This window comes from Peromyscus californicus, unplaced genomic scaffold (genome assembly GCF_007827085.1).
Source record: "Peromyscus californicus insignis strain IS unplaced genomic scaffold, ASM782708v3 Scaffold_7__1_contigs__length_154581171, whole genome shotgun sequence".
In the NCBI taxonomy this organism is placed as follows: Eukaryota; Metazoa; Chordata; class Mammalia; order Rodentia; family Cricetidae; genus Peromyscus; species Peromyscus californicus.
In genome coordinates this window covers 23,372,984-23,395,994 of record NW_026294595.1, presented here as the reverse complement: position 1 = coordinate 23,395,994, position 23,011 = coordinate 23,372,984, and the positions used below count along the sequence as shown (strand labels likewise).

At 40.0% G+C, this 23,011-nt stretch overlaps 1 long non-coding RNA gene across 3 annotated transcripts; it reads left to right on the top strand.

Moving 5' to 3' along the window:
- Window positions 1–210: 210 nt before the first annotated feature.
- On the top strand, window positions 211–22,177 carry LOC128102174 (uncharacterized). Of its 3 annotated transcripts, XR_008215337.1 has the most exons (5): window positions 211–440; window positions 13,470–13,579; window positions 13,953–14,076; window positions 19,374–19,553; window positions 21,509–22,177. It is a non-coding gene; the product is annotated as an uncharacterized LOC128102174 (long non-coding RNA). The 3 variants fall into 3 exon arrangements; XR_008215339.1 differs by lacking the exons at window positions 19,374–19,553; window positions 21,509–22,177 and adding an exon at window positions 16,688–18,166 and having other exon boundaries at window positions 212–440; XR_008215338.1 differs by lacking the exon at window positions 19,374–19,553 and having other exon boundaries at window positions 213–440.
- Window positions 22,178–23,011: the final 834 nt, after the last annotated feature.

Genomic DNA, 23,011 nt, shown 5'->3' with positions numbered 1-23,011 from the left:
GTGCTTCCTTAAAGAGAAAACAGTGGTTGGATCAAGTTGCTGGTCCTCATAGATGAGGAAGCCAAGTGACACATTGTGGTAGGCAGCCTCTAAAAAGACTCCTGCCATACTGTCCGTGTATAATCCACTCCCATTGAATGTGGGCATGGGCCAGGCCTAGTGACTCATTTCTAACTGAGAAAACATGGCAAAAATTGATGGGGTGTCATTTCCAAGATTCAGTTACAAAAATGCTCTGGCTTCCATGTTGCTCACCCTTTCTTGCTCTCTCTCACTTGCTCACTCTAAGGAATGCCAGCTGCCGTACTGTGAGCTACACCATGAGAGGACCTACGTGACAAGGAACTGAGGGATCTCACTGGCCAATAGCCATGGAGGAAATGGAGCCTGGCAGCCTACCAGAGAAGAACACCCAAGGAGCTGAACCCTGAACTACCTTGGTAAGCTAGAAGCAAATCTTCCTTCTGCTGAGATTACAAATGAGACTGCCCTTGTGCATAACACTTTGACTGTAATTTTGTACAAGTCCCTGAGCTAGAGCATCCCAGCCACCTGTCTTTAGCCACACAAACTATGGGACAATAAAGATTTGTCAGTTCCAACTGCTGAATTTCAGAATAATTTCCTTACGCAACAGGGGATGAGTAATGTGTGCATTTAATATAAAAATAACTTTAAGCCAGATTAACTCCAGATAAGTGGTGAATTGTTAAGGTAATCCTAACGGGATTGAATTTGAAGACCTACCATTGGGAAAGGTACAAGTGACACTTGTATTAGTAGCAGAGTTTACCTTGTATTTTGCATAGAGACCTGGGTTTGAACAACTTTGAGCCAGGTCTCTACTCACAGGGAGCAAGTTGTTTAATCCATCTGAAGCTGTTTTTATGCATGGAAAATGGAGTTTATAATCTTCCTTGCTTGTCTGAACTGTCCTGAGATTAGCTTTCATCATGTGGCAGAAACTACTTTGGGTAATTTGGAAAAAAAAAAAAAAAAGTTCATAATGTAAGTACTATGGATACAGCAGAGTTTCACCAGCTGGAATTTCTCCAGGCTAGTAGCATTTTAAACGTTTGCAACTCCTTAAAACTACTTCTTTTTTACAAGACTTTACAATATATATTGTACTTCTTGATTTTTGCCAGAGTTAATCTTTTTAATGCTTCCTTCTATTGATGCCCACCTCAAAACTGACCATTTAGTGTATAATGAAGACATGCTCAAGTATTTCTAAGATGATCTTGTCTCTATGTTAAAGGTATATATCTTGGCAAGCTTCCCAGAAACAGAGCCTGAGATAAGAATTCTTGTTAGAATGACCCATTCAGAGAGAGTGTTCTCAAGAGAAGAGGGAGACAAGAAAGGAGAAAAGTAAGCCGCAATGTGGACCCTGCAAAAGCAGACTAGAGTCCATCCTTAAGCCCTGAACCCCAAAATCATTAGGTGCACTTCAAGGCAAAATCGCTGGCCTTCTGCAAATTTCTTCCCACCTATTTCCCTGTCAGGCATTGGCCTTAGGACAGACCTCCAAAGGTGTCCTTCTACCATGCTCAACCCAGCCACCCGAGTTAAATCTAAGTCCCAATCGCTACAGAGAGCCTAGGCAACATCCACTAAAGGGTATATACTTCGTGATGGGCTTCCCACTCCCCTCTTTGGTAAATTCTAATCATTTTTGCAAATGGATCTTGAAATACTAAACAGTCTTCGAACTCGATGGTTTATACACCAGCTGTGTTAACGAGACAGCAGAAAGAGTGGTAGCGTGGAAAAAGCAAACTCTCTCCGGTCAGGGTTGCAAAACTGAATTTAAATCAGGTTAAAAAGAATGGGAACATTGGGAGAGTTGTTCCTAAAATATAGTCAATAAGAAATGTATGAAACTGGTCCCTGAGCAAGGCTGAGACATAGAAGCCCTGGTTCCTCTAAAAGCCCCCAGAGAGGACAGAGAGGCGTGTCGGTGAGCAGTTTGGGAAATGGGAAGATTCTTGAGAGAAGCGAAGGCCAAGGAAGCCAAATCAGTGGCAGAGAGCACGGGAGGAAGGAAGGAAGAGATACTCATCGCCTGAGAGGAACAAAGACAGGAGAACGTGTAAACAGTTTATGCGGGCGGGGTCCTCGAACTCCGGCCCCTGAAAAAGCCTCGCAGATTTCCCATTCCAACTTCTCTCTAGTTCTCAAATCTGACTGGGCCCACTCTTTTCCTTATAAATTATTTACATTTGAAAAGCTCCATCGTGTCACAGAAGATGGCAAAATGTCTGTTTACCCAGCGGTTATTACTAACACTTCAGCGCTAGCTTCCTGGAAAGGAAGATTGAGGGCGAGGTGGTCTTCATCGGAAGTGTATTTTCACTTCATTAGCCTCGTAGAAATCCTGAAGCTTCCAAACACGTGGGAAGCTTCACAGAGGCGCTTCGATGAGAATGTCAAGGCTGGGTTTGTGTGTGCCGCACAGCTCGGCCTCCCTCCTCCCAGCACGGTCAATGCCAAGCTCTCGTTTGTGTTTCTGACATTAATTAATTTTGGCTTTTTTAGTATATCGGGAAGAAAAAAAAAGACTGGAGATTCTCATGTAAAATTTTACAGTGGCAACACTATTTGAAGCAGAATTCAGTCTCTTTCCATCATTCTCAAGCATAGGTTACCCACTTTTTAAAAACTGTTTCAACTAGCACATGTTTATGTCTGAGCAAAGTGAAATGGAAACGCGGGTTTAAGGTGATTGCCCTGCTTGCTTTCTATAACAAAATATCTGTTGGTTTTTAAACGCATATTGAAACAGTATGTTAAATTCAGTTCTGACAGCATATAAAGATACGGGCTTTCCTAGACACGTAAGCTGAGTCTTTTTTTATGGGCTCATAAAGGCTAGAGTTAAGGAATAGTTAAGTAGTGGGTAATTCATAGAACAATATCTTCCATCACCCAGAGAACATAGGGGGCAGCCACAATTTATTCTTCTTAGACATCTTCCCCTCGTTTTTTTTTTTTTTTTTTAATATTCTTTGGAGGTGAAAAGTATTTAGAAAAGACCTAAATACATTTTTTTTTGTTATTCTTGAACTATCAAAGATGTACTCTCTCTGGGACTGCCTTCACTTCCTCGTCCTGGATGTGTTAACCCACTTCAGAGACTGGCAGAATGAACCCAAAATGCCAACTTACTATTTGCATTATAAATGGAGACACAAAAGGATATTTTAAAACTTTGGGTTGATCTGGCATATCAAAGATTTCTTTCTAAGCCACTTCAGTGACTGCATTGAAGTCAACTGAAAGCGGTAGCTTGAAAGTGCCTTTTTTAAAGTCGTAAGAGAAACGGCTGATTTCCATGGCAGTCTCCTCCAGTTTACTCCCTGACCTCCCCCACTCCTTTCTGGGTTGCTTCTCTTTCTTACCCTCTTCTCTATTCCTAGGAGTCAAAAAGAAGGAAATCTAGAAATGTCCACATGCAAGTGTTGACTTAGTTCTTAGTGTTGCGGAATCCACTTTCCTCGCCTTGTCATATTCCTCGCCCAGCTTCCAGCAGGCAGCTGACTTTCATCATGCCGAGTTACTTGCCAATGCCAGCTTCGGCTCTTACCACGTGCTTTGCAATAACGTCTCCTGTTTCATGAGGTGTTCAAAAGTTAGAGTGTCTACCCTGAGGTAGACGTAAGAGTAAGGCTGATGATGTACTTAAGCAAGAAGTTGCCCGGACTTTACAATCTTAACAGCTTTCTGACCATCCTTTCCAACTCTATAGTCTAGTTTTGTTTTTGTTTTTTTTGTTTTTTGGTTTTTTCGAGACAGGGTTTCTCTGTGTAGCTTTGCGCCTTTCCTGGAACTCGCTTTGGAGACCAGGCTGGCCTCGAACTCACAGAGATCCACCTGGTTCTGCCTCCCAAGTGCTGGGATTAAAGGCGTGCACCACCACCGCCCGGCTCTATAGTCTAGCTTTTACTTTGTTTTCAAAATGGAAGCCAGGGCTTTATTAAGAATCATGAGAATACTAAAATGAATTGTGAATGAATAGCATTTTGAAGTAATCAAATACCTACCGCCCAAGATGGAGTTTTCCGTTGTCTTCCCAAGACTCGGGCTGCTGTGCTACTGGTAGTGTCTAGGAAAGAACCTAAGTTTTTCCTCTTCAGCATTGTCTTGGGGAAGATGAGGACTCTTCCTGAGCTAAGAAAATGATTGAGAATTAGAAAATGCTCACAGAATGAAATCTTAGTGCAGGATAAGGAGGAGGAAAGCAACTGAGCCAAACATTAAAAAGGAAAATGCACACCATAGCTGAGTGTCTGCACAGTGATATATCACTAATCTGAGATCTGCCTATGTTAAGCCATTTGTCCTTTCAGAATGTTACTGGAACTATGTCCTCTTTGGATAAGCTATCCTATGTGCCTCTCACTTCACAGTGTTACTTAAGCCATCTTAGTATAGTAGTTAACATAACCTATCCATAATACCGAGCACCTACAGAAGTATCACAAATTTTCATTTTCCACAATTAATCATATTACATTTTTATTAAAATTTTATAATCAAGTTCTAACATAATTCATATTAATAAAAAATAGAAACAAATATCTGTGACTCTGTGTTATTGTTTTTTCTATCAAGTACTACTTCTTGGATATGAGAAGTCAAATGCACACGATTCTGATTATAATTTCACCAGCCATTTCACTGTTACACACTGTTGGCCAAATGTACTGTTACAACTCAAAACTTTCCAGATGTGTACACACACACACACACACACACACACACACACACACACACTAACCACTGAGAGAAAGAAAGAGGAGGAGGAGGAAGAGTAAATATTTCCTCAGATTTCACAAAATAATATTAAGAATGAATTTTGGATAAGACTGATGAAGGGGCATGCTAACAGTGAGACTTAACAATATGAAGCTTTTTAGACTGACGGCGCACCTATCTCTAAGTTAGAGACTATGGTATGAAGTCGTACTCAGCTTCATAACAAAATTTGGTTTTTAGGGTGAATTGATTTACATTTGGGTTTATAAAGCTACTATCTGTTCTTGAACTATAATCGAAACTTTTCCTTCCTATTTCAGTCTAGAATACCTAGTTATCTGTTCAATTGTTTTGGCATTGTTTGTAAACAGAGAACCCTTGTATGGGAATCTACACCTTGCTAACCATGGTACCACATATGGCTAAATCAGAGCCACAGTTGGAGCTTTGTACAGTCTGTGCATTTATGCCTTGTCCATGAGCCTGCCAACCTTTCCAAAGTGCAAGTTCATAAAAATCTTTTCTAGGGGCTGTATAAAGCCTCCAATTACACATGGTGATGGCGTCCTGGAAGAGGGCTTTAGTACCAATCCAAAGCTCCAACGTATCCCTGTGCCCGGCTTAGAAACACCTCACTGTCTTCCTCTCTGACACCACCTCCCACCTGCTTCCTCCAGTTAGGAGATTCAAGGCCATGTTCTGACCTCAGATGTATTTCACTTAGACTTGTTTCCAGTGTCACCACCAGACTCTCTTGAAAACACTCCTCCCTTACAAGCCCCACCTGAAGTTCTCAGGGGAAAGCTGCCCATCAGGGGGAAAAAAGGAAGCAAACAACACTCACAATAATGCAAAGCAGCCAAAGGCATTACATACAAGGAGCATACTCCAGCACAGCCCCAGCCGGCCCCACTGAAACTGCCCACTCCTGTGACCACTCCCTGCCTGAGGCCACAAATTACGTTGACTTCTTCTTGCTGGTCCTTAAGAAAGAATTACTGCAAAGAGTAATACAAAATACTTTACTAGCACTATTAAGGTCCATCTGATTAAATTAATAGATTTTGAAAATGAAAGAAAATAGGAAAAAGAAAAGAGTGAGACATCAAAAAGTAGATGGCAAGAAGCAAGGAATGAAATTTCCCTGGAATTCTATCTGTATCCATGTATAGAAGAAGAAAATTTTAAATAAAAATCTTTCAAATTTTTATTTTACATAATCTCTGTACTGTGAGACTGGGGTGTTCAAAAACACAAAGCATAGAAAATAATCAAGACGTTTTTCTTTCTGAGAAAAATTATCAGATGTCATAATAGTATAGTTTAAAAATTTATTTGGCATAATTTCTTGAGATCCCATATGAAGCAGAAGTCTAAATGTCACTTATGAATTCCTGTATTTGAACAGATTTGACCAGTACATACAGAGGTATTAGAAAACATTGGTCTGTAAAACTGTGCGCATTAAAACACGACAGAAGAAAAAACTGGAGAAACATATGCTATGGAAGGGGACATTTGATTCATAGTCACCTGCTAAGCCCCATAAAATATAACAGACAAATCTAACTCTAGGGTAAAGATGTTATTTTTTCATGTCTATCACTGTCTGAAATAATACTGGATTTTATTTAAACTCCACATGTTGTTGAAGCTTCCAGCAAGGACTCAGGCAATCTAGAACATTCCTTACTCCAAAAACACCACTGTGTTCTTGCTGTCAGCATGCCGGGAAGGAACTGCACCCTCCCCCACCTCAGGTGCAGACACCGAAGTGGGTTTTCCTGTTGTTCTGCGGCATGCCTTTCTTCCCATATTAACAAGAAAAGCTGGCTGTGCTATCTGCCTGCAGAAGTTCCTTCCTGAGCACAAATGTGTCTTATCTGTTGAGAAACTCCAACACCAGGTAGACAGTTGTTTGTGTCAGAGAAATAGCTCACGCAGATAACTGTTGGAAGAACCTTGACAAGAGCGAATTCTCTGTGCCACGGTCCAAAATATTGCTGCTGTAAGATGGCTTTTTTTCTGTGCAGACCACTATGCATGTCCATGATGGACATTTCTACAGGCAATCTCATCACACGTCTGTGTTTTTAAACTCTCCAATTATCACCCCCCTACGTAGCCCCTATGTGACTCACCTCTGCTCAGTTCCCACAATGCACTCAAGAAAACTAAAAAAAAAAATAGATAAATAATAAATAAATTAAAAAAAACCTCCCGCCTTTTCACACAGGGGCCATCTAAGAACGGAACAGTACACGCGTACCCAGACCCTTAGCTTGGCTTCCCTCCCACAACTAGCCAGGCCCTGCCTGACAACTTGCTACTGACCTACCCCAGCTGGCTTGCTGCACCAGGCTACTTGATCGCTGCTCTGCATCTACTTCTAGAAAGGGTCACACAGACTAACTTAGGTATTGTCACTTCCAAATCACTGGCCACGTCCAGGTTACTAAATGCTGTGTCCAAATTTAAATTCACAAACGACCGGGTAAGATTTCAATCACCCATTTATTGTCTCCTAATCAGTATGTTCCAGAGGCGACGCTGAGGTTCCAAAGATGTATTAATAAGGGAGTCCTCGCCCTGGTAGTAATAAGAATTCAGTGACGGGAGCCTGTAAGAGACAGTGCAGTCAACCCTGTTAAAGTAAGTTGTACAGACAGTTATGGGGAGCATAGCTGAAGCCCTAATTTCCATGGGACAGTTTGGGAAAAGGCTGAGAAAGATGATCTAGAGCCACGACTCCTGGCACGGTATAAAATAAGTGGGAATGAGCAGAGAATGGGCCAGAAGGGCTGCCTAGAGGCTGAGCAGAAGCACAACAGTGGGTCCCTATATGGTGTGCAGCAGATGAAGCCAGGCTCCAGGGACGTGTTGGGACCTAGTGACAAGGGGACAGGTGTTTTTAGCTCTGTGTGTATTGTGAGGGCTTTTAGTCACCATCAGCTTCCTTTTCTGAGGAGAGGGCAGTCCTAACTTCAGGATTCCCGAGGACTCTCAGACCCCTCCAGTAGGTAGCCTTCCTCTTCTTGAGAGTCTGCACTCCCAAAGCCCAATCCCTGGCTTCAGGTAGTCCTCTCACCCCACTGCCATGTTCCCAGGATCCTTTGCACCCATTTTTATCATTCTTGGTGATTTGCTTGTTTCCCCTACAGCACACTGTGACTGGAGACTTCCTCTTCTACCTTACAAAACGTTCTAGACCTCTGTGGATGCTGTTAATTTAGCCTCATCACAAACAGAAGCAGAAAACTACATTTTCATTATTGTTTTTCAGAAAATACTTTCAAGATAGAAGCATCAGCAAAATAACTAATATACAGGAGACACGTGTTGAGCTTTGGTAACTTTCTTCGTCTGTGTGTCCCCTCAGACACAAAGCTGAGATAACTAGAGAGCCGGATGTCTACAAAGAACCAAGTGTTCTATGACTATTATCTCATTTAATCCCCATGTGATACCATAGCCTCAGTGGCACGGATTCTGTTTTACAGATAAGGAAACTGAACTGTGTAGATTCATCTGCCCTAGTCAGAAAGTGTCAGAATGCATCCCTGCAGAAGAGATTCCCCAAGAACCAAAAGTGGCAGGGACTTAACCCTGGGACAGACAGAAGACATGCTCTTGGTAACAGAGCAGACTCTAGACTCAAACTTACATCATTCTGGCTGGAATGTTCACATCTCATCTATTTCTTTTATTATTGAAAATAGATTTTTTTTCTTCATACAATATATTCTGATTACAGCTTCCCCTCCCACCTGGGTCCACACCCATTCTGACTCTCATTAGAAAGTGAACAGGCATCTAAGGAATAATAATAAAATAAAATAAGATTTTAGAAAAAATCAGAATAGGACAAAACAAACAAGGAAAGACCCCCTCCCCCCCAAAAAAAACCTACAAGAAATGTGTATAGAAGCAGAAACACACACATCAATATACACAAGAATCCCATAAAAACACAAAACCAGAAGCCGTAATATATACACAAAGGACCTGTAAGGTAAAAACCAAACAAACAAAAACCTCTGATTTAATGCTATGAGGAAAAGAACGTCCAAGGATGTCATTGAGTTTGTTTTGTGTTGGCCTTTTCTGAGAAAACAATAAGTAAACCCAGGGTTGCGAAGCTGGGCAGGGGTCTACTCCTAAGAGCCGTGTCCCCGTGAGGCTCCCTTGGAAGAAACTGATTTTATTTGCAAGTGGCTGTCTGTTGGAGACAGCTTCTGGGGTAGGGCTGGGACTAGCTTCCACTTCTCCTTTCAGCTCAAGGACTCCATCTGGTAGAGACCCATTGCAGGTCCTGTGCAGGCTACCACAGCCTCTCTGTAAGTTCATACGACAGTCCACGTATTCCTCAACACGGGAGTCCAGAATGGCATCATTTTAAAATGCACACACAATTTTCATTAGTTTCCTTCGAGAAATTTTAGAAAGCAGGCTGCAAGCTAGTAAACAAACGGTTAAATCCAGTATTTCTCTGGAGTTTCTTACACAAATAGTAATGAACATAAATTCCCTCCGGGTAATCAAACAGTAGAAGTTTCTCATAATAGAAATATTTCAGCTACTAGGTTAAAAAGGGATTATATTAATAGAATTAATATATTACAAACTCTAATGAATTAAGGGACCTGGACAATGATTAAAAACAGCTACTAATATCACAAAAGAAGACAATTGGGCATTGTTTGCCTCCTGGTAGAAATATATTTTGCATTCATAAAGCATAAAAAATTATTTATTGTTATATATAATCATTACTACACATCACATAAAACTCTTTTAACCTGAATCAAACCATGCCTTTAGGTATCAATTTATGGGAAATGGAAGCAACTAAGGAACATATTGAAAGACAGGACAGAAATTTAATCCTTAATATCAGAAAATTCACACACACACACACACACACACACACACACACACACACACAAAATGACCCATTTTCTTCACCAAATAGCTGTTAAGGAAAGAAATATAGAAGGAAACTCATAGATTGAAAGAGACTTAAGAGACATAGTCACCACGTTATCTGTGGGCCTTATTAGGCTCGAGATTGAAACAAATTATTTAAGCTACATGGGTTAAGTCAAGAAAGCTAAGCCTTGACCTTCTGCTGTGCAGCATGAAGGGATTTTTGTGAACTTTCAGGCCTGTTACTATTTCACTTGCCCTTTAAATCATTCTTCCTTTCTGAGATGCACTTGGAAGTATTCACAGAAAGATAGACTTGGGGGAGGTTGCTTAACCCCCACAGGAATCATGCTCAGACCAGACTGAATGGAAGAATAAGGCAGAAGTTGCCCAGGAATTCATAGTTCACTTTTGATCATGAGACCTTAGAGATTCATTATATACTTCACTACATTTTGTGTATTTTGGAAGCATATATAAGTTTCAATAATAAACTTAATATGATCTATTATGAATGTAATCCTAAGTCTTTAAAGTCACCAATCCCTCTCTTACTCCTCCTTTGTAGACTCTTGGCCCTTTGATGAGTGAAGCCATCTCTCTTGAACCCCCAATAGGAAAACAACCATCCAAGGTTGTCTTCTATCAGGAAAATGTGATAACTTGAGCAGAGCAAGCTGTGCTTGCTTTATGTATCAAATGCAATGTAACTGGACTAATTCTAAAATAAGCTAACAGAAGACATATTTTCCAACGCTGAATTTCAGCAACCTAAAAAGTGCACACCCTTCAAAACAGTTTAGATTACACCCTGTCACACCCCTTCCTCATTTTTCAACTTCACTTTTTACCGTCCTGCGTTTTGACATCGTGGACATTTACAGTGATGAGCAAGGACCCTGTTTCTGCTTCGCAACCCTGGGTTTACTTACTGTTTACTCAGAAAAGCCAAGCCCATGGCATGCAAACTGGAGTGACGTTCAAGAGATGATTGGGTTCAGGCCCCTCATTTCTCAGGTAGGTTAGGCTCCCAAAGGTGAAGGGAGCTTGCCAACATACTGAGTGGAAATGATAGACCCGGGCCCCTTAAGATTACAACTCAACTTTCCTTTCCCTCTCCAGGAACAGAAGAATCCTCAGAACTATGATTTTATCATTCATTCGCTTCAGTGTGTTCTCAACATGTACATTCCTAAGCAATACAGTCTGTCCCTGATGTCTACCTCCTCTGGCCCTGGCTAACAGGACAGCATCCATAATGAACAGCATCCGGCCCTGGCAGGAGCAGAGCTCAGAGGCTTGAAAAGTCTTGGGAGAGGACAGGAGTGGATGGCTCTGTGTAAAAAGAAGAAAGGGCCATGTTCCCATGATTTCTCCTCTCAAGAAAATGGCGGGTGTAGTGACACTTCTTTTCCCTTGGCCCTCTTTTACATCCTGCCTAGTTCTCGAGATATTATGCATGATTTTTAAAAGTCTTGTTTGGAAAAAAATGATTAGCAAACATTGTCAGCCCTATTTTCCTCCTACTTGACACTAAATAGATAGAAAAATTAATAAAATTATCATTCTTACTTAGTGCTCTTGCAGCCGCCATTCTTAAGCTGGAGGACTTGACCAAGTGACCATTGAAGACTGTGTTAAAACTTCTGGGTTAACTTCCCATAAATGCGTAAAAATGCTCCCATCCCGTTCTCTAAGTTTTATAGTTTTCCAAGAAGTAATGAGTCCAAGAATAATAAGTGAGTTGCCCACAGTCTTAGAATTGGTAAATGCATTATTGAGAGCTAGGCTAGGGCCTAGCTAAGCCCAAAACCCACCCCTTCCCTGCAGGACAGGAGAAAAGAAAGAAGCATCAGGTGTCCGTCATAACCCAGAAGTTGTAACAGTCTTCCCAGGAAGAGAGAAGCTGAGGATTAGGGCCATCTGTTCTTTAATATTCCTTCATGATCATCTCCCAGTGACAAGGCCAAACGCGGTTCTATGCTTTGAGAGTGGGAGCCATGAGGACTGTGGAAGAAGAGCCACAGCAGGAACCTGGTCCCAGGTGTGTGCAGATGGTTCACGGCTGTGCTACTGAGGCTGAATGAGTCACGCAGAGTGACCGTGAGGCTCCCACACAAACCGTGTCCTCAGGCCTCACCTTCAGCCTCTGCCACAGGCTTATTTCACACTTGATTCTAGCCTGGCACCCAAATCCCCCAAAACATTCATGAGCCAGAGTTCACTCCTCTAGCACTCAGACTTGCACCCCAGATGACTGGCCCTGATTTTCTTAATTGAACCAAAGAAAGAAGCATGAACACGAACAGGCCACACCGTCAGACCGATGTAGTAAAGGACATAAAGTAGGACCAAAGAAATGAAGACAGAAACATTCCAAGGAGGGCCTAGAGAGATGGCTCAGTGGTTAAGAGCATTGGCTGTTCTTCCAAAGGACCAGGGATCAATTCCCAGCATCCATATGGCAGCTCATAACTGCCTGGAACTCCAGTTTCAGGGGATCTGATACCTTCACACAGACATACATACAGGCAAAACCCCAATGTACACTGAATAAATAAATCTTTTTAAAAAAATAAATCTTAAAAAGAAAGAAAGAAAAGAAACATTCCAAGGTTGGCAGCCCCAGAGGAGGTCAAAGGTTCCAGAGCCAGACTGCTGAGTTTGAAGGCCAGTTCTGTTCCTTAGCAAATGGTGATCTGGCCGGTGCTACCCATCTTAGTTAGCTTCCTGTTCATAAACAGCTTACTGTAGCTAAAATAGCAGTAAGTAAAATGTGTACAGAAGTCAATCCAACTTTGATTTTGCCTTCAGAATAACTTTGGGTAAAATAATCTGCACCATTGGTGAACAAACTGTGAGGTTTGTTCCTCCGTCCACGGCAACAGTGTATCGGAACTGTGTTAGGAGAGCTCAGCTGGCAATAGACTTGCTCTGTATTTGGTGCCTACAGAGAAACCAAAATAGGTTGGAAACTAGTAACCAGTATCAAGCACAGTGTAATGTTTACAGAGGTTACAGTCCCCAGTGAGAGACCTTTCCATGCAATCCTATCTTAGAATTATGTCTAGGTATTTTTCTACAACTTTTGAGTTCGTGAGGTTTTTTTTTTAATCTTCTCTGTAAAGTTCAAAATCTAATTTCTAACACAGGTTACTTACGGTAATAAACTCTGCAAGCTCTAAAATGACAGGTTGAAAGATACAATTTTTTAGAGTTATGAATTAATAGCTATATATGTCAAATACTTTGAAAGTGCCAACTTTTTCATATTTATAGATATATTACTGAAATGATAAAAAATGAACTAGGGAAAGAGGAAAGAATGGGGAACCACATATAATGAATCAAGCACACTTAACAAGACATGTACAGACACTTTGGTGAGCATCTCTTTTATTGCATTACATTAATCAAATACTACTAAAGACATCCATCTGGACAAAGTGGCACAATGATATTCTATAAAAAACACTCTCTTGGAAAGAGTCCTCCCTCCCTGACAGCTATATCAACGATATTGTCTTAAGTGATTGCCAGGCCTACACTTCTGAGGGATTAAGACAAGTTATGTATGTCCTCCAGCTCTGCTCCCCTTCCACCCTAGCCCCACCAAGCTAGCCTTCGACAAAAATAATAATTTAATTGGAGAAAACGCACAAACTCTTACAAGGACTCATAAACCTGGGTATAAATGATGTTTCAAGTATTTTTTTTTAAAGCATGACATAATTTCAGTTACTTTCTGTAAATTCTAATAGGACATTCTGCTTACTTACCAGGTCAACCTGACCCTACCAGGGCTTTATCTTATCATCATACAGACCTGGCTGCTATTCACTGCCCTATGGCACTGCCTGATGAGCTGCGTTGGGACCGCGGCCCTTACATGGTTGGTTTTGTTGTTCTTGTTGTGTTTTGTTTTGTTTTGTTTTGTTGAGACAGGGTTTCGGTGTAGCCCTGACATTTACCCTGTAGACCAGGCTAGCCTCGAACTCAGAGCAGCTGGCCTCTGCCTCCTGAGTGCTGGGATTAAAGGACACCACACTTAGCTGAAACTTTACCTTTATACAAGTCCAGTTTTCTCAGGCTGACAAGGAAGTTCTAAAACTAAAGTTATTGGCTTGCTCTGAAGGAAAAAACTTTAATCGACTAATACATAACAGATAATTTTGTGGTTGGTATAATATACTTAGAAATTTGCTTTCCAAGATTGCAGTACATGCATGGGGGGAAAAATGAAATTGTTAACACAATGATTTTAGGATTGCTGAGGCCCGTGTGGAATCTGTTCCTCTCTCTGCGGCTCATGCTTTTCTGCAGTCCATGGCGCATTCAGAACTACCTCTTCTTGTTGCTGTCCCTCGCCTGCAAACCAATACACTCTATGTAAGTATGACTAATCGCTACTAATCTTCATTGCTCAACAATTTCTTGTTTTTGTATAGAAGAAAAATAACCTGGCTTACGGGAAATAGCTTTCATAATTTTGTTCAAGGCTAAGCCATAAAAGACAGCAAATTCTACCTCCAGGTTTTATATGAAAAAGCTAGATTTACATTTTTGTGATTGACTTTTGACCCTGTTTTAGAAAAAACAAACCTCATCATTTAATTGTGCTAGTATGCTAGATGTCAAAACATGAATGTATTTGATGGCGTTCAGAATGAAAATGAAAATGAAATTTCTCTTTAAATATTCAGAAAGACATGAAAGGGTTTAAACTCATGTCAATATTAAACAGAAAATGTGTCTCAATGTTGATTCCAGTGACTAAAATGTGTTTTTCGGTGTCATATGAATGTTTGAAGATTTGGCAAAGGGACACAGGATCCTGCTCTAGCGGAAGGAGCTGCCATTAGATGGAGTGTCTCTGTGGCAGTACTAGACAGTCGCTCCTAGCCTGGCCTCCGGGGAAGCCTGGGGTAGCAGGTTTGCTTCACAATGTCTTTTCCATAGCCCAGGCTTAGAGACTGAAGAGAAGGGCCTTGGAAAGAACCCCCTCCGTGATGCCCTAATGAAATCCTCAGCAGTGAGAGAAAACTCAGAACCTAGCAGACCTGACTGGGGGGAAAGTCCCTGAAAGACCCATTTCTAAGCATTGGGACATAATAGCAATGAGAAACTTTAAAAAAAAAAAAAAAAAAAAAAAAAAAAAAAAAAAAAAAAAAAAACATTTGTTCTACATGTAAGTCTGCTTCTGTTTTCCCCTTTAATATTCTATTGGGATTCAAAAAAAATAAAGGTCACAGAAGAGAGGGGAGAAATCTAATTGGAAACAGAATATGAACTATTAGCTTGTACACTGCAATCAGACCACTGGTTTGTTTCACTCACACAAAGTGTTAACTTTCTGAACTTTTTTCCAGGATATAGGTGTATTTATATAAAATTCCAGATTCTGTGATTCCTATTAAAAGTGCTGACATTCTAGCCACTCTGTATCTATGTATGGCAACTGTCTGGAGAAGAGTGCACGTCCCTCAGAGACCACGTATTGTCCAGCCTGCCCTTACACCCTGTGCTACTCTAAAGTATTCAACTATGTTACTAACTTGGCTTATAAATATGTGTGTTGTGTATGTATGTATGCGTGTGCCTGTGTGTGTGTGTGTGTGTGTGTGTGTGTGTGTGTGTGTGTGCATGCACGCACACGTGGCTTAAGATAGTTACAAGATTCTTAAACAACTGGTCCAGTCTTTATTTTGTACAAGATTCTTGCCCAATTTTTCTTGCTTCAACATCAACAGCTCTCCATGAAGTTGGGAAAAACTCGTGAAAGAAAAAGAAATAGGTCGTAACAGGGAAGTGAAATCTGGCTTTGAGTGATTCGTGGTTCTTTTCAAACGAGCTGAACTGCCATACTCTCTCAATCCCAATTTTCTAGCATACAGGCTAAATCTGAGAAGATTGGTTTGCTTCCAAAACAGCTTAGAATTTCTCAACAGGCACCATCTCTCCCAGTCGGAGCAGCGGGCAGGTAAAGGAACCTGCCAATATTCTGTGCCTCTTTGGAGCCAGTCAAAGAGAGCCTGAGGGTAAAATAAGAAACAAATAGGGAGACTGTCTATGCAGAAAGAGACCCCTGGGTGGTATCGCTCCCCTGTCCTCTGTTTGCATCCTTACAGCCCCCTATGACTTTCCTCTCATCCCGGTTTTGAAAGAGAGCAAACACTCAGAAACAATTGGCAGGTGATTTCCAGTCATTACCTGCCCGCCATGCTAATTACAAGCCATTACCTGCCAACAGCATGCAGTTTTGTACAGTTTGTGAGGCATGGGGAGGGTGTACTTAACTGGAAAGATCATTTTTCTCAGACTAAAGAATGGCCAGCATTTGGCAGCCCTGTGCGAACCAGTATGATGTAACGCATAGCAGGCACACTCTCTGTTAAGACTCATCCTTGAAGATTTACATACATGCATCTTGCATGGAAACGGCTAAAGGGAAATATGTGGTTTTTCTATCATTCATTACCATGTGCCCCACATTTCATATTATCTAATGGAGGAGCGCGAGCACAAATCACATTTTTTCAGGTATTCCTGCAGAGTATGTACTAAACACAGAACATACACAGCATCATGGTTTCAAAAGTCTATAATACGCATTCTACAATAAGCATGGTTTGGATTGCTATATTCTTTTAAAGTTTATATGATATTATAATCCTAATTTCCGCACACAGAGTGGGTATTGCTAATACATGTAAATTATGCACATCTCTGTCACACAGACGTCTATCAAAATTGTCATTTGTGCTCCATGTTATATATAAACTGTGACTCAATGGTTAATTAAAATTTTTTAATGCTTTCTAGTCACTTTTAAAGTTACTAAGAGCCTAGTTCTGCTGCTTTTACTTTTAAGTTTAATTTTGTTTTATTGTTACTCAATCTCACCACACACACACACACACACACACACACACACACACACACACACACATTCAATTTAACATCATGTAATTGACTTAACTACATTCCCATTGTTTTACAGGCAAGGAATAAAAGTCATAACAGGTATGATATGCATTAAATTTTGCCTGGACTTTGAGGATAATTCACAGGATTTTTCCAAAATGACACTTCCTTTTTGTTCAGCAGCTTGAACATAAAGACAAGACACTCTTTTGCCTGCAATGCAGCAATTATACCAAGTTATGCTTTGACACTGTTGCCACAGGCAAGTGGCCAAAGAGCATCCGCAGTCAAAATATCTAAGCGACTTAACAAGCTCCCTTTACTCTCCGAAGAGCAGCAGAAGAGAGGGAATTCAACCCTTGAGAAATGTTAAAGTGAAGGAGACAAAAGACTGTTGCTGTTTGTTAATGAAAATGGTGTCGGTGTCTTGGGCTGATCAAGGTGTGGAATCTGGGGCCTGACAGACGTTCAGACCTGTGTTTGACAAAAAGCTTTTCTCCAGTTTAGGCCTGCTTGATGATACAGCTAATGAATGACTCATCTGCGAGCCCTTGCCTTGGAACTCCACCTTGCTTTATGGCTTGGTCACACCAGGTCACCCTCCCAGTCACCTCTCCCACCACTCTAGAGACTAAATGTAACGCCTCTTGTTTCCACCCCATTTTTTAAAATACCACCACAGTTACCTCACAAAAGGCATCGAAACTAATTAAGTATACTCCAAAAACACTATTACAAATCATTTGCTTCAGCCAGAGATATCAGATTTAATTAGGTGATCAGTGTTGATGGGGTACAAAAACAAAAGCCATTGCTCCTTCAAAAGGTTCGGGTCCCATAAAGGCCCAGTCTTCCCACTATGACACAAATAATAATTGGGCATTTCTAGGGAAAAAAAAGAAAAGAAAGGCATGAAAAGAGGTTTCTGTGTTAGAGTCAACCCTTCAGCTCTGGTTCATTTTTCTTTTGCCAGGTGAATTAAAAACAAAACCTACAGCATATACAAAGAAATAGTATAGCCTACATTGATATCACCATGGTACAGACTACACCTGGCCTTTTGAGCGTGATTTTTTGCAGGCGATTAATCAAAATCTGTTTACCAGTCATCTTCAACGATTATCAACAAACTTGATGAGTATCACAATGAAAATCTTCTATTTCTCCGGTATACATCAGCTAACAGATTCTCTTTAGCACACAAAGCAAATGGTTCAAGTTAAAATTCAGCTCAATGGAAGTCTTACTCATAAGGAAAATATTTTTTAAAAGCTGTTAATTCTCCACAGCCCCACACCCAGCACTTCATTGTGGTCTACAATTGGCCCTGCTCTCTGGTCACTCATTGAAGGTTACTTTTCATAGAGTGACAATAGATGATATAGACTGGGGAAATTGTTTTTACAAACCCTTTCCATAAAGTGGTTGTTAATCCCAGATAGATATGTTAAACATAGAAGTCGGTGGTGTTCTTAAAGAAAGATGATTTATTTTAAATATATGTGTACATATATATGTATGTATGTATGTATATGTGATAAGAAATTGAAAACAGTGCCATTCTCTTATTTTCATACCATTGATTCATGATGGTCAGGCTTTTGGCAGCAAAATCTTATCATCTTAACTCCTATATTGTGTTTACATAAACATATAAGTTCACAGATTATTACAGTAAACAAGTACCAATTATTTGATACACATTACACAGTGAACTTTTCTTATACAGCCTGGTATTATAGCATGAAACAGCTCAGAATAATGGCTCTTTATATGCTATTGTTAAGCAATTTTCCTGGAACTTTTATCCAACAAATGCACATAATTTTACATGAGAAATTGCCTTAAAGCAAGTCTGAAACAGGCGTACAAGTTACCAAAAAGGCCAATGTAGTATTTTCCGAGTTTAAGTACACCTCAAAATTCCTTTCTCTAGCTCGTAAAAATGTTGAAAGGAAAATTATTTTCAATGCTGGCATTTAAATGGTATCATTCCGTGTGGAAAGAGTTACTGAGACATTTGTTAGAAGTCAACAAAAATAATTTGGACATATTTTGAACTTATTTTATCTGACTCCTCGACATTTAATTTGGTGTGAAAACCAGCCACGGTAGGAAACAGATGTTAAGGGGCCAAGAATACAACAGAGGTCAAAACAAGCATAAAACACGGCTTCCATTTCTAAGAGGAAAAGCCCAGGATTCCTCCAGCAACAGGTTCCATGGTAAAGCTGCTTTTTTATTGTTCTGTTCGTGATATCTGTAGACTACACAATGCAATACTGTCTGCCATGGAGCAATACCTCTCAGCACGAGTAATTTAAGACTTTCTTCTCTGTAATACACTGAACCATCATAACCTGTCTCTTCCCATTTAGTTTAACCTACAACCACCACATACTGATTTGGCTGTGTGTGGCTTTTTCTATTGCCATTTATTACTCTGCTCGACTCCTGAAATTCTGTTTGCAATTTAAGGCCACAAATTAGAAGCGTAAGTCATCTGTTTCCTATAATCCCCCTGTCAGGACTCGAATCGCATTTGGAGCTCAGCACTGAGCCTGGGCCTGGGCCCACGCAGGCGTTCTGATTGGCTGGCCTCTCTAAAAGCAGCAGAATAAATAAAATGCCCCGGAAAAATAGAGCTTTAAAAAAAAAAGATGAAAGGAAAGAAACTGGGTTTCAAACAATTTCTTCTCCCTTTCATAATTATTAAATCAATTGTTAAAATAGTCAGGTTTTTTTTTTTCTTTTCTTTTCAGTAATCAGCCGAGCTGACTATACCTTCTTTAAGGACAAAACAGTGAGTGTCTGCGATGCCTTGTGAGAGCAGAGCTGACCTCCTCACACAGCTCCGTGTACTCTCTGCATGGGGAATAGCTCTAAATCCTGCCACATTTCCTACAAAACACACTTTGCTGTGTTGCATGTGTACTAATTAGGTGGGTACCCTTAAAAGAGTGTTATGGATCTTTTGCTAAGCTAAAAATCTATGAAATCCTAATCTACTCGTTGAACCAGACTTTTAATACGTTTTGGCAAGATCCAGTCAGTACCCTGCATTTATTAGAAAGATTTTTAAAAGTTAAGAATCAATGTACCTTTTTTAAATTATTCTTTTAATAATATAAGAATTTCCAAATTTGGGGAATATGACTTTTTTTGGTTGTTTGTTTTCTGGTTTCCTTAGCTCATTTTAATGGGCCTCCTTGTAGTGCTGTTGAGTATTTGGAGTCTTATGGCATTTCATATTTTTAAATATTTTGCAAGATACAAAGTATAAATTGAGGGAAATGGAGAATAGCCACATCTAAAAACATACCCCAAGTTAAGTGTTACTCTGAACTGTCATCGGACTGGCACAAAATCATTATTGAACTGTCATCGGACTGGCACAAAATCATTATTTAGTTGCAATAAAATCCAACAGACTAACTCATATTAGTAAATATACTTATGTTAGCTACACCTTAGCCAAAATGTTGGGAAAAAAAGAGGATCGCCATTTACTGAATTTGTATTTCAAAAGCACAGCTTACGTATCAAAAGAACATAAAGTTGAATGGGGGAAAATTATATGTACATTACAAGCTAAATTTTAGCCAAAACTAAAAATAGATACAATAATAATAATAATTTTAGAGAAAAAAGCATTTTTAAGAACAACAAAAGAATCTAATATTAAATCATTCTAGAGGTAGGTAATAATTTGCAATACCACTTCTGGAAATGTTTTACACTTCTGTAATTTAAATTCCTTTTCTATTTTTTACATCAGTTTTTGCAGCCTGTGAGTCCACAGTTTGGCCCCCTGATCTCTTGTAATTTTAAAAGAAACAAAGGAAGAAAACTCGCCAAGATGTTAAGGTTTCAAAGACACACACACACACACACACACACACACACACACACACACACACACACACAGAGCTACTGTACGTGCACACTCGAGCACTCTCATTATTTTTTCAATTTCTTTCAACTGTACTTTCTGTGTTACAGATTTATTTAATAAACAAATGCATCTTCTGGGCCTATAATACACAAATGCATGCAACTGTTAATTCATTTACAGAATGTGCCATGATGGCCCCTGAGCAAAAGAGCAATCTTGTTATAATGAATGTGTACTATTCTTAATAAACACACTGTGGCAACGACCTGCAGTGCACACAAAAGCACACCCAAACCATTTGGTTTGTTCCCAGAGCTCGGACACCAGCACCACTATTAAATAGCTGTGCACTGGGAGAGCAATCCAGTATTGGCATGCAAATGAGCACCCGAAGAGGCCAGATGCTGTTCTTTAGAAAGGAGGAGTGTTTCTGCTCAAATTTGGGGGTGGGGGGAGCCTGTGAATGCTACAAGCACAGGGGAGTGTGAGTCCTCATATTTCTGACAGGAGAGATGAGCCTAGACTGGGTGAACACTTCATGTAAACATGTGAGCATTGAAGTGCTCCATTTTTCCATGGCCCAGTGGACTGCTTACCATGGTTTTGCTTTTGTTTAATTTCGTATGGGTTTTCTTCTTGTTCGACATTTCAAGTCCGCAAAGATAGCTCTTACTTTGAAAACCTGAGAGATTTTAATCTCTGCTTTTTAAATGGAAGCTATCATTGTTCTTAGAAAGTAAGTGCCTTTCAAGTACATTATTGAATCATAGAAAAGAATGTGGATTTTTTTTTTTTTTCCGAAGAAGCTCCTGGCACATGATTCCCATTTGTTTGGAAACCTTCCTAAGTTCCATGGTTTGTGATGGGTGTGAGACCCACCAGTGCCGCCTGGATAAAGTAGGAAGGACTCAGGTTTTGCAACGATTTTAGTAGCCAGTGCCCTTACTAAATTCAGAACACAATTTTTCTTCTTGACTCATTTTTCACTCTCTTTTTCTCTAGGTTCAGGGAGCCCTTGGTTTATTCGATTTCTTCAAGATGGTTGAGGAAGATAAGGCTTCGTATCATGGATATGTGTTCTAAGAAACAGACTAATGAAAAGCAAGCAAGAGTACCCACATACAGTAGAATTCACACGTAGATATAATAAGAGTTCTGTAACACAAATAATTAAGTGTAAAATGCCCCTTCGTAGTGATGGCGTATAGGGACAGGAACTTCCTTTCTTCCTTTTTTTTTTTTTTTTGAGACAGGGTCTCACTATACATATATATGGCTGTCCTGGGACTAACTCTGGCCTTGAACTCACAGAGATCTGCCTGCCTCTACCTCCAAAAGGGCTAGGATTAAGGATGTGCACCACTATACTTAGATTGGACAGGAACTTTCTAGAGAAAGTTTTAAGTACTTTGTGTAATGATGGTCACTTCCATATATATTATTTTTATAAGTATTTTTGAATACTTGTTTATAGACAGATACCCACCAATAATGTGTGACATAGAAAGTTGCACGTGATTGCAAATAAAATGGATACATAGTAGGGGCTAAACGTATACAACAGACCTTTTGATAGTAAATTATTGATCATTTAGGCACATAGTAAATACATTTTTATGAAGAAACACTGACTTCAATGGAAATAGATTAAATGGATTAAAATGAGTTTGATGGAATTACTTGTGTCCTTTTCATCCTTTTCTTCTTCTTCCTCTTTTTTAAGATAAGACTCTCACTATTTAGCTGAGGCTAGCCTAGAGCTGCTGACTTCACTCTTTTTCCGTAGATGATCATAGCATCATTGCTAATTTCTAAAGGGCCCTCAGTTCAATCAGTACATAAAACTCATCTATACATTTGCAAACTGTTGAGCAGTGTGTTAGCTCTATAAGTTGTTGTAATTCAGCACCACAAGGTGAATTGTGGCAAACGCAGACGTCTATTCTCTCAAGTTCTGGATAAGGCTATTGTAGCAGGATTAGGATTCTAACATCTTTGGAAGGTAGGAGCTGGGGGTGGGGGGACATGCGGCTCTACAATTACAACAAGCACTTTAGTTTGGAACTCAGAATGAGACACTTATAGTTAGGCACTTTATAATTTCATCGTGAAAAAAAAGAAGCAAAAGCTACTCAATCTATGGAGGAATTCATGATTAAGAACATTGCTAAAGCTGGACACAGTGATAGATGCCTGTAATCCACTACTTGAGAAACCGAGGTAGGAGGATTGAGGGTTTCAGGCCAGCCTGCACTTCCTGGCGGGACCTTGTTGCTAAATATAGTGACCATTATATCATAAAGAAAAGTCCTTCTTATGAGAACCAATGGGACAAATTGCTCTCAAAACCCAGCCCAGGAATCACTGAGTTTCTTCCAATTAATTGAGATATTCTAAAAACGCTTTCCATGCTATTAGGAGTAACTGATCTTCTTTCTTTCAGGTGGCTGCTTGCAAGTTTAAATTAAATCTGAGACATCACAAATATATATAATATAATAACCT